Raw genomic sequence first — 13,218 nt, forward strand, 5'->3', positions numbered from 1 at the left:
TCTGAAATATTTTTCTCTCCCGGGCTTGGTTTTCGAGATATTCGACTGGTCGGATTAAAATGAAACACCCTGTATATATATATATATATATATATATATATATATATATATATATATAATGTTATATACACATAATTCTCAAATTAAATATTAATTAAGTATTTGCTTTATATTTATTACACACATTTTGCATGACGATTCGTTCCGCGGCTTTGCATGGCAACAGCTTTGGTCGAACAAAGAAATGCAAACAAATATAAATAAATTATTTGACGTATATACAGAACATCAATGTGTAAATAATTAACAAAAAGAAACGTATAATGTCAGTACACGTTGGATCGCCCCTGGCTTTATTAGTATATAAAATATATAATATAAAATATATTTATATTAATATAAAATATTTTTAAAAATATTTCATATATAGAATGGGCCCCATCCATCGCTCATTCTCGTAAGACGCAACTATTATATTTTCGTCTTTCCGATTTGCACACCAAGTGTATAAATAATATAGCATTCTTTTTATGCGAATAAGGGACGCATTGAATATTATTATATTAAACAAATGCTATTTATTATGGTGCAACAAACATTTATTTTGAAGGGAACGGTGACAGCTTGTTAGTTTCTATTATATTCATAAAATGACGTCTCATGCGCTCTACGTCATTAGAATATTTATCCTCACAAGGATTTCTTCCTAAAACTACAGATGTAGCAAAAGCAGCTGCATAAATTCCGCAACATATGCTATCTGGTTGTTCTTGGACTTTTTCAAATATTATATTGCTTACGTTTATTCTTGGATAACATTCGCGAATATAATCTTTCTCTTTTTCTGCCAATTTTTTATATGTACAGCCAGGTAAGCTGTCATATACATACAGTTTGGAGCCATCACAGGAAATGCATCGCCAGTGATCAGTACAGTTGCCTCCAATTATTTGTAAACTGTTGTCGCTATCATTGACTGTTATCAGATCCGGAAACTCCAAATATAGAACGCTTTGCGTTTCGAAACAAGAAGTTTCTCTAACAACACGCAAGAATCTATCTAACGATTCATCGTTCAGTTTGCTCTGTACAGGCAGAACGTTCTCTCTCACTAAAGGAAGAGGAGCAATTATATCATCTAAAACTTTCTTACGTTTTGCTATTTCATTTTTAGATAGATTTTGTTTAATCTTTGAATAACTGACTAAGATGCAATCGCTATCTTGCTCTGTATCCGAAACAGTAGCAATATTCGCCAAGTCTCTTTGCATAAAGTTCAGTTTTAATCGTTTGTTTTCTTGCTTGTTATCTACATTATTTTGTTGCGCAGTTTTGCGGAGAATTTTTCTTTCAGATGCTTTTTTTTGAGCATTTTTTACATATTGCGGGTCTCTAATAAACATATGCCTGTTATGACGGCTATCCAAAATTTCTGGAAGCATACAGCCATGATAGAAACGTTTTAGAAAAGGCAGCATTTGATTTTCCCAAAAGTCATTGTCTCTATTTACTACCACAACTTTTAAATTTTTGGGAGTCCATATAGCGAATATGCAATAGTTTCGCTGCGTTATGTTCAACTGCTCTTGAACTTGATAAAAGAATCGATGATTTCGATTCATTTTATCATTATTTTTTCTGTCAAATATGCCTTTCAGTAAAGGCAATTTTTGTACAGCCTCATCAGCTGTTAAATTCTCTGCTGATAGAGGACATTTAATCTCAAACCATCTTCATCGATAAGTCCATCGGGAGAAACACCCAAAAATGGATTTTTATAATCAATGAACAATCCACATGGTTCAATTTTTTTATTTAATTTTGTAGCCAACTCTTTTCTGGCGACTTCCTCTCTATCGCGACCATATTTCATGGCTGCTGTGTCAATTTGTGGAGGATATAAAATGCTTTTTACAGTCGCTGCACAAGACGTTGTTGGTCTCATGCGACATACAGTTACAAAATTGGATGCTGTTAGCATTTCACGCCTTAATGAATGTCATAGTTCACATTCATTTTGGTCTCTTGTCTCCCGTTCAATTTTTTTCCTGTTTTCTGCATTTTCTGACAACTTTTCTATGTGATTTATTTCAAGTTGTTTGTATACGTCAGATAGAAGATCTGGCTTTTGTGATTGTGGGCCATAATATCGATCTGTTCCTGCCTCTCGTTTAAATTTTTTAGATCTGCCATCCTCTTCTCGAGGTTTTTTGGTTATCGCAACTTTTATTTGTCGTCGTTTTTCTAAATTTTTGACAATCGGGGAAATATCACATGCTTTTGTGTACTTGCGTAAGCACTTGTTGAGTATTATACTGCACAACAATTCTCGCAATTCTAGCATTGTAAGAACCTCGTAAATCAAAATTAAGGCGCTTTCCACCTATTTCTTTGCAGATTATCGAATTAAACGCTTCTGCAGAATTGTTTGTCAAATTTAACAACAAACTATCGGAATAAGCACTCAAATACCTAACAGCACTTTCAATTTTGTCATATAAACTGTGGAATTTTAAATACGGCATATAATTTTGTATTTTCTCACGGTTTTCTTCGCATGTACGGCCACGTTCATTACATCTTTTATGCTCAGCAAAAATATGGCTAGGAATATTTAAAATATCTTTTTGTAATTCCGTAGCTTTGTCATGGTGAGGTAATTTTTCCTCTCTTCGTAGAGCGGCAGCTTCTAGTACTTCTTTCCGTATTTTTAAAATGCTGTTTTTTACAACATTTCGTAGCTGTACAAAGCCACTTTTTCTGTGCTGTTTTAGTTGAACTGTACCTGCAACGACTTTCAACTTTTTGCACAAGTTACGAAGCAAATGATTAGTGCATTCTACTTTTTTTACGGTCACCATTTGTTCGCGATACGGTGCGTTATTTAGTATGGCCTGATATACACTGCTGTCGCCATCAGCAATAATTGTTTTATATATCAGTCCATGCATTTCAAGGCTATTTTTAAAGCCTTCTACAATGGCGTCACTTTCCATACTTGTAGAGCTAGCGTTGCGGTCAAAATTTTTATAACATTTGTGACTGCGTGACTCAAGTCCATTTCGCTCCGCTCTGTCACACACTGTACAAAATTTGTTACGGATACCAAGAGAACTTTTTTTGTGCGGTAACCAATTATGGCACCAACACCGGAAAGTGAATCGTAAGCGTTGCCGTACGACCTCTTCCAATGACCTTCATCCAACTACCATCCGCTACAACGGTTATGTATGGAATGCCATTTATTGTTTCATTCCTCTCGAGGGCGAGTTGTTTTTCTACTTCGCCTGCCATTATCATTTTCAACTTTCTATAGCTGTTTTTTGAAAATCATCGACTAGATTTTCGTGATGTTTTATATAAGTCTTTTCAGACATGCAAGGAATATTTACACCTGCACAGAACTCTTCCAGTTGGGCATAACCATTTCCAACTGTTATGCGTCGTCTACAATGAGTATTCTCTTAATACTTGACTGTGATTGGTCAATTTCTTAAGTCTTACGCCTTAAGTCTCCTTAAAATCTCATTGTAGACGACGCTTTATAGTTGTAGCTACAGCAGCTTGGTTGAGATCCAACTTTTCAGGTTCTGTGGGTTCTGACCATATGTTGTCTTCATAATTGCGCATTTGGCATTTGAAGAACAACTGCGTCATTAACCCACAGCGATGAAAATTTACGAGTTTCCAATCTTTAAATTGGCACTCTACTCCTCGCGCATGGTTATCAAATGTTCTGTGGCTTTCATTCCACATAAAAGAAATGTCGACAATGCGACGGCCTTCGGGCATGCTTTCCTGAATATGATTTGCATCCAGAGGGCCGTTATCAATAACAAAACTATCGTCATCGCAAAGTTCGACATTTTCATAATACATACCTGTATTTGAAGGTGACTCCAGGCATTGCATTATTTGGGTACTAACGTTAAAATCCATCGTATCAGAACATTCTATCGATTTCTGAAAATCGATGGATTTGTTGTTAATACTCTTTATGCTCCTGGAGTCATTTGTCCCTTCTTTCATCAGCTTCAATAATTGTCGCCTGAAAAAATGAATGGTTTAATATTGTGTAAAATATTATTACAAAAATAACATATATTTCATACACTTTATTTTTTCTATAATCTTGGAAGAAATAAAATCTCTTTAAAATAAGTGTAATCCTTTGTTTACAAAATTTTACATAATTATTACTGCAAATTAACTATGGAAAAATATATTATATTAAAACAAAATAAATATCAATCTTCTTTAGTAAACTAAAGCACGCATGCAAATCTGGTATAATATCTGGTATAATTATTTTTCAAAGTAACCAGCACACGAATAAATCGCCTCTGGGATTATTTTTTACAACCAGCACACGAACAGGTCGCCTCTGGGATTTTTTTTACAACCAGCACACGAACAGATCGCCTCTGGGATTTTTTTTTACAACCAGCACACGAACAGATCACCTCTGGGATTATTTTCTACAATCAGCACACGAATACATCGCCTCTGGGATTTTTTTTACAACCAGCACACGAACAGATCGCCTCTGGGATTATTTTTTACAACCAGCACACGAATAGATCGCCTCTGGGATTTTTTTACAACCAGCACGCGAGTAGATAGTCTCTGGGATAAATATTATTTTGTGACCAGAGCGCTCATGCAAACCGCATCTGATATAAAATATTTTTTTAAATAGCCAGCTCACGAATAGGCCGCCTCTGGCACTAACTACTATAGAAAGTATAATAAGCAATTTTGAATTACATATAAAGGTAAACAAAGGATTACATTCTTATCTTTCAGAGATAATCTATCATGATTATTTGTGTATGTTTTACTAAGTATTGTTAGATGGATAATGTGTACACACACATACGATTATAATTTTACATATAGGATGTCCTATTTTAAGTGATGCACTGGAATATCCGGTCAGGAAAGCATTTTAGAGAAAAAGATTTCAAACAAAAGTTGTTTGGTTTGAAGAGGGATATAAGATGCTGCCATTGATTTGACCTTGGATAGTCATTGGAGGTTACACGAAGGTGACTTCCAATTTCTTAAATGAGAACTCCTATTTTTCATTACACATTGTTATAGCTTTTTTTGAGAGCTTTTTAAAACACTATAAAATATTTAGTATTAAGTACTTTGTGAGTTATGAGGCTAAGAATAACGTCTTAATTTTATATAAACAATAAAATATCTCATAAAATATTCACTTTTTTATTACATTACCTGAGTATTTTTATGCAATACAAAATAATGAGAGAAATCAATTGGTGTAAAGAATACAGTTAATTTTAAGAAGAAAGTAATTTGCAATACAAATAATTACAATTACAATTCAAAATATTTTCTCATGCAGGTATATAAATTATAATACGTATAAAAATGTTACTATTTTTCCTTCTTTTCTGTCATTATCAATGGTTATATTTTACGTAAATGATCAAATGTACAATGAGAGATACTTATTACACACGCTATCTCTCTCTCTTTCTATCTCTCTCTCTCCCCTCTCTTCTTCTGTTTAATTTTTTTGTTTATCCATCTCGTTATTAAACACGTGCTGCATGTATACAAATCATACACGTATAATCAATATGTGTGTGTTATTTGGATGCATAAATTTCTATTTATATACAGGGTGATTCTAAATAACTTTATGTTTTTGCAAAAACATAATCTTGACCGAATTCTAAGACGATTTTTCCTTTGGCAAAATTTCGTCCAAAGCTTAGTTTTTGAATTATTAAAGGAAGTAGTTAACGTATGACGGGTCGAATACAAAAGGCAGGCAAGGGTGGCGCGATTCACCGTCAGACGCGGGTGCTTACGCGGGGTGCCTGCTGCGATCAGCTGGTCGCTATACACATACAGACACACATGCGAACACATACATTCTCTCTCTGTCTGTCTGTCTGTCTCTGTCTCTCTCTCTCTCTCCCTCTCTCTCTCTCATTCGCTCACTCACCTGTAATTTTTTTTTTACGAGAGAGGGGAAAATGCATTTTATGCATACCCACCGGTCGATCCAGTGAGTTATGTGGGACTCGAGTACCAAGTCGAATTACCAACTCGGTACTCCCTACCCACTAAAAACCCCTCTCTTTTCACGAATTTCCTTTGACACACTGTCCCTCTGACTTCCCGAGATCTGTTTTCACGTAACGTCAAAAAATAGTTATTATTACCTTGTTCGATGACTTTTGATGTATTGCTGTAATTGCTTGAAGGAGAAATGAATTTTCCGATAGATCGTACGTTCTCAAATTTAACGTAGATATCACGTTGCAAAAGACAAGAAATCCACACTAAATTATTAACTGAAAGTTTTTCTTCTTTCATGAACTGTATTCTTTTATAAACTTTAACGTAATCACATTTATTTACTCACTCGATGAGACGAGAAATTTACTAATGACTCTATCACTAATCACTATTAATCACTGTCGAATAATAACTGTTGGCGATTAAAAATCACTCGATGAAAGAAACACGCGCGGACACGTTACTACACGACGCGACAATGCGACGATAATTACTCGGCGACTGAAAGCAGTTTTTTGTCATGGTAGGTTGCGGTAGGTTAAGGTACTACTGGTGCTATCGAACGCGATCATGTGTTCGATTGAAGAATGCGGTAAACATAATAAACATTTAACATATTTTAGTGGGTAGGGAGTACCGAGTTGGTAATTCGACTTGGTACTCGAGTCCCACATAACTCACTGGATCGACCGGTGGGTATGCATAAAATGCATTTCCCCCTCTCTCGTAAAAAAAAAATACAGGTGAGTGAGCGAATGAGAGAGAGAGAAAGAGAGAGAGAGAGAGAGAGAGACAGAGACAGACAGACAGACAGAGAGAGAATGTATGTGTTCGCATGTGTGTCTGTATGTGTATAGCGACCAGCTGATCGCAGCAGGCGCCCCGCGTAAGCACTCGCGTCTGACGGTGAATCGCGCCACCCTTGCCTGCCTCTTGTATTCGACCCGTCATACGTTAACTACTTCCTTTAATAATTCAAAAACTAAGCTTCGGACGAAATTTTGCCAAAGGAAAAATCGTCTTAGAATTCGGCCAAGATTATGTTTTTGCAAAAACATAAAGTTATTTAGAATCACCCTGTATACACACACACAACATATACATATGTATTTATACATGTGTATATGCTGTGTGTATATAAATAGAAATTTGTACTTGAAAAATATGTATATAATAATCATTAATATTATATTTATATACATTTATATATATTAAATGTTAAAAAAATAATATTGACATGAATTTAGAACTATTACTACATGCAAATAACACACACATATTGATTATACATGTATGATTTGTATACATGCAGCACGTGTTTAATAACGAGATGGATAAACAAAAAAATTAAAGAAAAGAAGTGAGGGGGAGAGAGAGAGAGCGTGTGTAATGAGTATCTCATTGTACATTTGAGTAGTGATACTAGGCCGGTTCTAACTCAGGGATCTCAGGGGGATGAGGGGCGAGGAGAACCGGGGGGTGACGTCACGCGGGGGGGTGACGTCACGTGCGGGGGAGGGGGGTGACGTCACGCGGGGATGACGTCACGCGGGGGGTGACGTCACGCGAGGGGGGGTGACGTAACGCGCGGGGAAGGGGGGATCCGCGGCGCGAGCGATGGACGAGGGGGTCCGCGCGGGTAGAAGGGATCCGCGGCGCGAGCGATGGACGAAGAGGTCCGCGCGGGGAAGGGGGATCCGCGGAAAGAAGACGGTGGTGTGAGAAGGATAGCTCTAGTTGTTTATTGTGGGAAAAGGATAGCGTAAAGTGTGTGTGAAGAGGACAGTGCAACAAGGATGGCATCAATGTGCAACAAGGATGACATCAACGTGTGACAAGGATGGCGTCAACGTGGGACAAGGACGACGCATTGTAAGATGCTGCATAGGTGGGAGAAGGACGACGCAAAGGTAAGTGAGTGAGTGATAGCGACGAGCATATGAAAGAGAGAGAATGATAATATCGCGAACAACGCGTACGAAAGAGAACGATATTGCAAGAGCAACGCGTGCGAGAGAGAACTATAATATCACGAGACTTAGAACGATAATAGCGCGAGAACAACGCGTGCGAGAGAGAGCGAGAGAGCGCGAGAACAACGCGTGCGAGAGAGAACGAAGATATCGCGAGACTTACAACTAACCCGCGAGAGAGAACGCAACGAAGATATCGCGAGACTTACAACTAGCGCAAGAGAGATAGAGATGTCAAAGGATGGGAGCGCAAGGAGAGGCGCGTAAATAATCACATTCTTTTTTTAAATTAAAACAAAATTTATTTTAAAATATGTGTGTGTGTGTAAATACATTTATGTGTGTGTGTGTGTGTGTGTGTGTGTGTGTGTGTGTGTATGTGTGTATGTGTCTAATAATAAAGTAATAATAAGAATAATAATAATAAAAATAATAATAATATAATATAAAATATAACTTATTGTAAAAAAAAAATATATATATATATATATATAGGGGGGAAGGGGCGATGCGCCGGACTGAGGGATGCCGCTCCTGAAACAGAAATACATTTTATTATTTTTAAATTATTTAATAATTTATTTTAAGATACTTTTTGATATATTACAAATTGAAAGATACTTACAATATTATCCATGGCTCATCTTTATATTGAGCAATACGCACAATTTATAATTTTACGCAGGTTTGGATTCACATATCTGTTTATCCTCTCGTCGACCATTCATATACTCTCGTAAACTCTGAAATTAAACATAACTGTGAATGTTTTAAATTTATTACACATCGGTAAAAATATTTTTACCTTCAACGTTTCCAAGTCTTGCCGTAGCATATTCTCGTGCTCATATTCGAATTTGTCCATTTTTTTCGTAATTCAAGATTTTCATATAGTCTATTTCCAAAACATCGTAATGTAGTGTGATTAGGATCTTCCTCGTAGATACACGAACTTGTATCACATTTTCTAAGTGAGTTCGCATAATATTTTCGAGATTTGAGAAATCTCTTCAACGAATTTGTGCGAGGTTTTTCAAGCCGAGCTCTCGATGTCTTATAAACTGAACGATTGAAGTTTCAAGATTCTTCTTTGAAATTTGTTCCCGCTCATATTGAAGTAATTCTTCATCATCACTAGTCCGAAAATCGAAATCAAATTCCTTATCAGATGATTCTTCCTTCGCATACAATTTCTTCCATTTCTTTCTCTTCTCTCTCTCCATCTCAATTCTTTCCGCCACAACTGGATCCATCCAATAATCACCATCATCCGTATCATCATCGATGATAATAACGTCGTCTTCAGCCATTATACGTGACCAACGAAACACAAGACCAACGAAACACAGAACAACGAAAGAAATAATATTCTAATGCTGCAGACTCCTCTTCATTATATATCTTTTAATATCTTTTGTCTCATTCCAACTAGAGCATCACGTCTCATCTACCTCAGCATTTCTCTACATCTTTAGCGGAGCGTGTTGAGAAAAGTATAACTATTCTTATTCGTATGGAAGGAAAGAATTAAAATCACAGATGGAATAAAAATAATTATTTATTGCACACATCGTAAAGAATATCATTTACAGCACATGTTAATAATTCGCAATCGATTAATGATTCCCTGTTAAAGACATCACTCTCGCGTATCGTTTTTACAACATCGCATACAGTAGTAATATTGTTACGTTGTAATACAGTTTCAAATTGTTCAAATTTTTCATTCACGAGATACGTATTCTCGCATAACCAATTGTGCATATGATCGATACAATTTTCAAAATTAAATAAATATAATGTTTGTGGTTTCATGTACAAAGAATTTTCGCATAATGTGAGTTTTACAATTTTCGATTGATACATTTAGATCGATAAATCTCCAATCCTTAATGGGAGAACAGTCGATTGTAGAAATTGTTCAACGTCTACTTGCTTCTGCATCAACAAATTCCACGTTGAAAAAGGCAATACTATTTGATTGCCTCGATTATCGCCGAGAATCAGTTCCACGTACGATACAGCTCCAACGCTTATTCCAATGTCCAAATACTTGTACGACGTTGGGGTTAGAGCGTATCTTCTTCCAAGTATACGAGTCGCACGACGAGGCTGAATGCTATAAAATATATAAATTAGATCAATATTTAAAAAAATTAATAAATACAATTTTTAAACGATTGAAACTTACGTGTCGCATTTTTGCTTCTTACACGATGGAGTTTCACCGTTTCGAATCGGAACGTAAAAATTCATGTTGATTTCTTCAGTGAACCTTTCACACGCGTGATTGATGTAATACTGATCGTATTAGAATTAATATCAATTCAAATGGTATCGCAAATTGCAATGTAGAGGGGATTATTGCTGACACAACATTTTAATTTCCTCTAAAATTTTGTCGCGCCGATGTACGGCTGCGATGACATCATCCCCAGAACAAAGAATTAGCTGAATTCGTTAAAATCGAGCGCCGATGTACGACTGCTCCTGATGCAATCACGTTAGACTTTTCAAATGTACGTGACAAAACGTAAAATTTTCAAGGTTAAATTGCACATCGGAACAAAGATTTAGCTGAATGCGCTAAAATCGAGCGCCGATATACGGCTGCTCCTGATGCAATCATGTTAGATTTTTCAAATGTACGTGACAAAACGCAAAATTTTCAAGGTTAAATTGCGCATCGGAACAAAGATTCAGCTGAATGCACTAAAATCGAGCGCCGATGTACGGCTGCTCCTGATGTAATCACGTTAGATTTTTCAAATGTACGTGACAAAACGCGAAATTTTCAAGGTTAAGGTGCGCATCGGAACAAAGATTAACCGTCAAGGTTAAAACGCACATCACCCCTAGACAAAGATTTAGCTGAATGCGTTAAAATCGAGCGCCGATAAACGGCTGCTCCTGATGCAATCACGTTAGATTTTTCAAATGTACGTGACAAAACGCGAAATTTTCAAGGTTAAATTGCACACGCTATTCCGGGGAATATTTTAAGATGAAATCATTCTAGAATGTTCGATGATATGCAGGAGACAGTATATAAATCATGATAAAGAGGCACACCCCGCCAGTATTTTCGCTAAAGTACATTCGGAACTATCATTGGGAAGCGCATTTCGCAAGTCTGATACAATATGGAGGAACAAAGTTTGCGAGAGCAATCCACATTGATTGATTCGCTGGAAGATTACATTGTGTGGGAGCAACGATGCGACCAATACATCGAGTCGTTGGAAGAGCAAAGTCGCATCAAGCGACCGCGATTATCGATCGGAAATCGACAATCGCTGATTGCTCGGATCGCGCGTCTCGAAGGGTTGAAAAATTCGGTACGTGGACGTTTCGTACACGCGGGTGCCGGATGTAGGACGCGTTAAAATGGACTTGTGTGGCGTGAGATTGATACGGCGTTCGAGAGTCGCGTATCGACTGGTGCGGTGATAAACTATAATCACATCGAGCCTCGCCAATTTCTCGATGACGCCAAAGACATTGTGATAGAACACGTGAAGAACGTTATGAAAAGACACAATTGTGTGAAAGTGAACACTTTATTTAACGGTGAATTCGTGGTTGGAGATAAACGCGCCAACAAAAGTATCAATACGAGAAACTATGAACTCTTTCGCACATCCGATTTACGCGAGTGGTACGAACGGCGCGTTATCGAACCCTAGCGTCTCTGGAAGAGTTTCAGGAACGCGATAGCGGGTGGGCTTTGTCGCGAATACTAAATTTAACTGTAAATATAAATAAGTATAATCCTATGCGTGCGGGATGTTACATCAAATTGCCGCGGGAGATTATGATGAAAAGAGCGGTGATTAATGTACAATCCAGAGACAATGCATGTTTCGCGTGGGCAGTAGTCGCCGCACTATATCCCGCCGAAAGGAACGCGGAACGGGAATCCTCGTATCCGCATTACACGACAGTGCTGAATCTCCGGGACATTGAGTTTCCAGTGACTGTGAACCAAATAAAAAATTTTGAAATTGCCAATGACATTTCGATCAACGTCTACAGCATCGAAGAGAAGAACATTATTGTCCCGATGCGTCTTTCGCAGCAGAAGCGGGATAAGCATATCAACTTGCTGTACATTGAAGACGACAATGGCGTCGGACATTTTGCATGGATTAAGAATTTATCCCGACTCGTGAGCTCACAATTGATCAAACAGGATCACAAGAAATATATCTGCGATCGGTAAGTTTAATTTATATTATTTGAATAATCATAGGTTATACACTTTGTTATATAAATCTTTAAAAAATTTTTTTTTTACAGATGCCTGCATTATTTTAATTCGAACGTCAAGTTGCAGTCGCATACGGTCGACTGCGGAAAGATGAACGATTGCGCTGTCCGATTGCCGAGCGATAAGGACAAGTGGTTATCGTTCAACAACTTTAATCGGAAGGAGCGGCTTCCATTCGTCGTATACGCCGATTTGGAATGCGTTCTGGCCAAGATGGATGAAGAACAGCGAAATTTGCGTCAACATCATCAAGTATTTAGCATAGCTTACTATGTACATTGTTCGTACGACGAATCTTTATCGGGGTATCATTTGCGTCGTAGCGCCGATTGTATAGCATGGTTCGCCGAAGACCTCAAAAATTTAGCAATTCGCGTTAAGAATATTTTAAAAACAAATGTCCCCATGGTAAATTTGACGTCCGAAGAGTGGGAGAAATTCCATAGCGCCACTCAATGTCATATATGTGAAAAACCGTTCGTGCAAGACGATACACGCGTTCGCGATCATTGCCATCTGACCGGACGGTACAGAGGTCCAGCACATTCAAATTGTAATTTAAATTATAAAGAATCTTTTCGCATTCCCATAGTTTTTCATAATTTATCCGGTTACGATTCACACTTTATTATCGAGGAAATAGTCACATCGTTCGAAGGGAAAATCGAATTACTTCCGATAACAAAAGAGAAATATATTTCGTTTACTAAAAATGTTGACCTTAAAGAAGAAGAATCAAAAAATCATGTAAAATTACGTTTCATCGATTCATACAAATTTCTCGCATCGAGTCTCGATAAATTGGCATCATTTTTGGATAAAGAAATACTTAAAATTTTAAAATCAGAATTTCAAAACTTATTAACAGAAAATTTCAATTTATTAACGCGAAAAGGTGTATTTCCATACGAATACATC

The 13,218-nt window shown here is 37.1% G+C and overlaps 2 pseudogenes; both read right to left on the reverse strand.

Moving 5' to 3' along the window:
* Positions 1 to 599: 599 nt before the first annotated feature.
* Positions 600 to 3,807, reverse strand: LOC145977637 (uncharacterized; annotated as a pseudogene).
* Positions 3,808 to 8,707: 4,900 nt separating this feature from the next.
* LOC145963981 (uncharacterized) lies at positions 8,708 to 9,574 on the reverse strand (annotated as a pseudogene).
* Between the last annotated feature and the right edge of the window lie 3,644 nt (positions 9,575 to 13,218).

This window comes from Camponotus vicinus, unplaced genomic scaffold, assembly GCF_025532165.1.
Source record: "Camponotus vicinus isolate PSW18456_S1 unplaced genomic scaffold, iyCamVici1.0 SCAF_1, whole genome shotgun sequence".
In the NCBI taxonomy this organism is placed as follows: Eukaryota; Metazoa; Arthropoda; class Insecta; order Hymenoptera; family Formicidae; genus Camponotus; species Camponotus vicinus.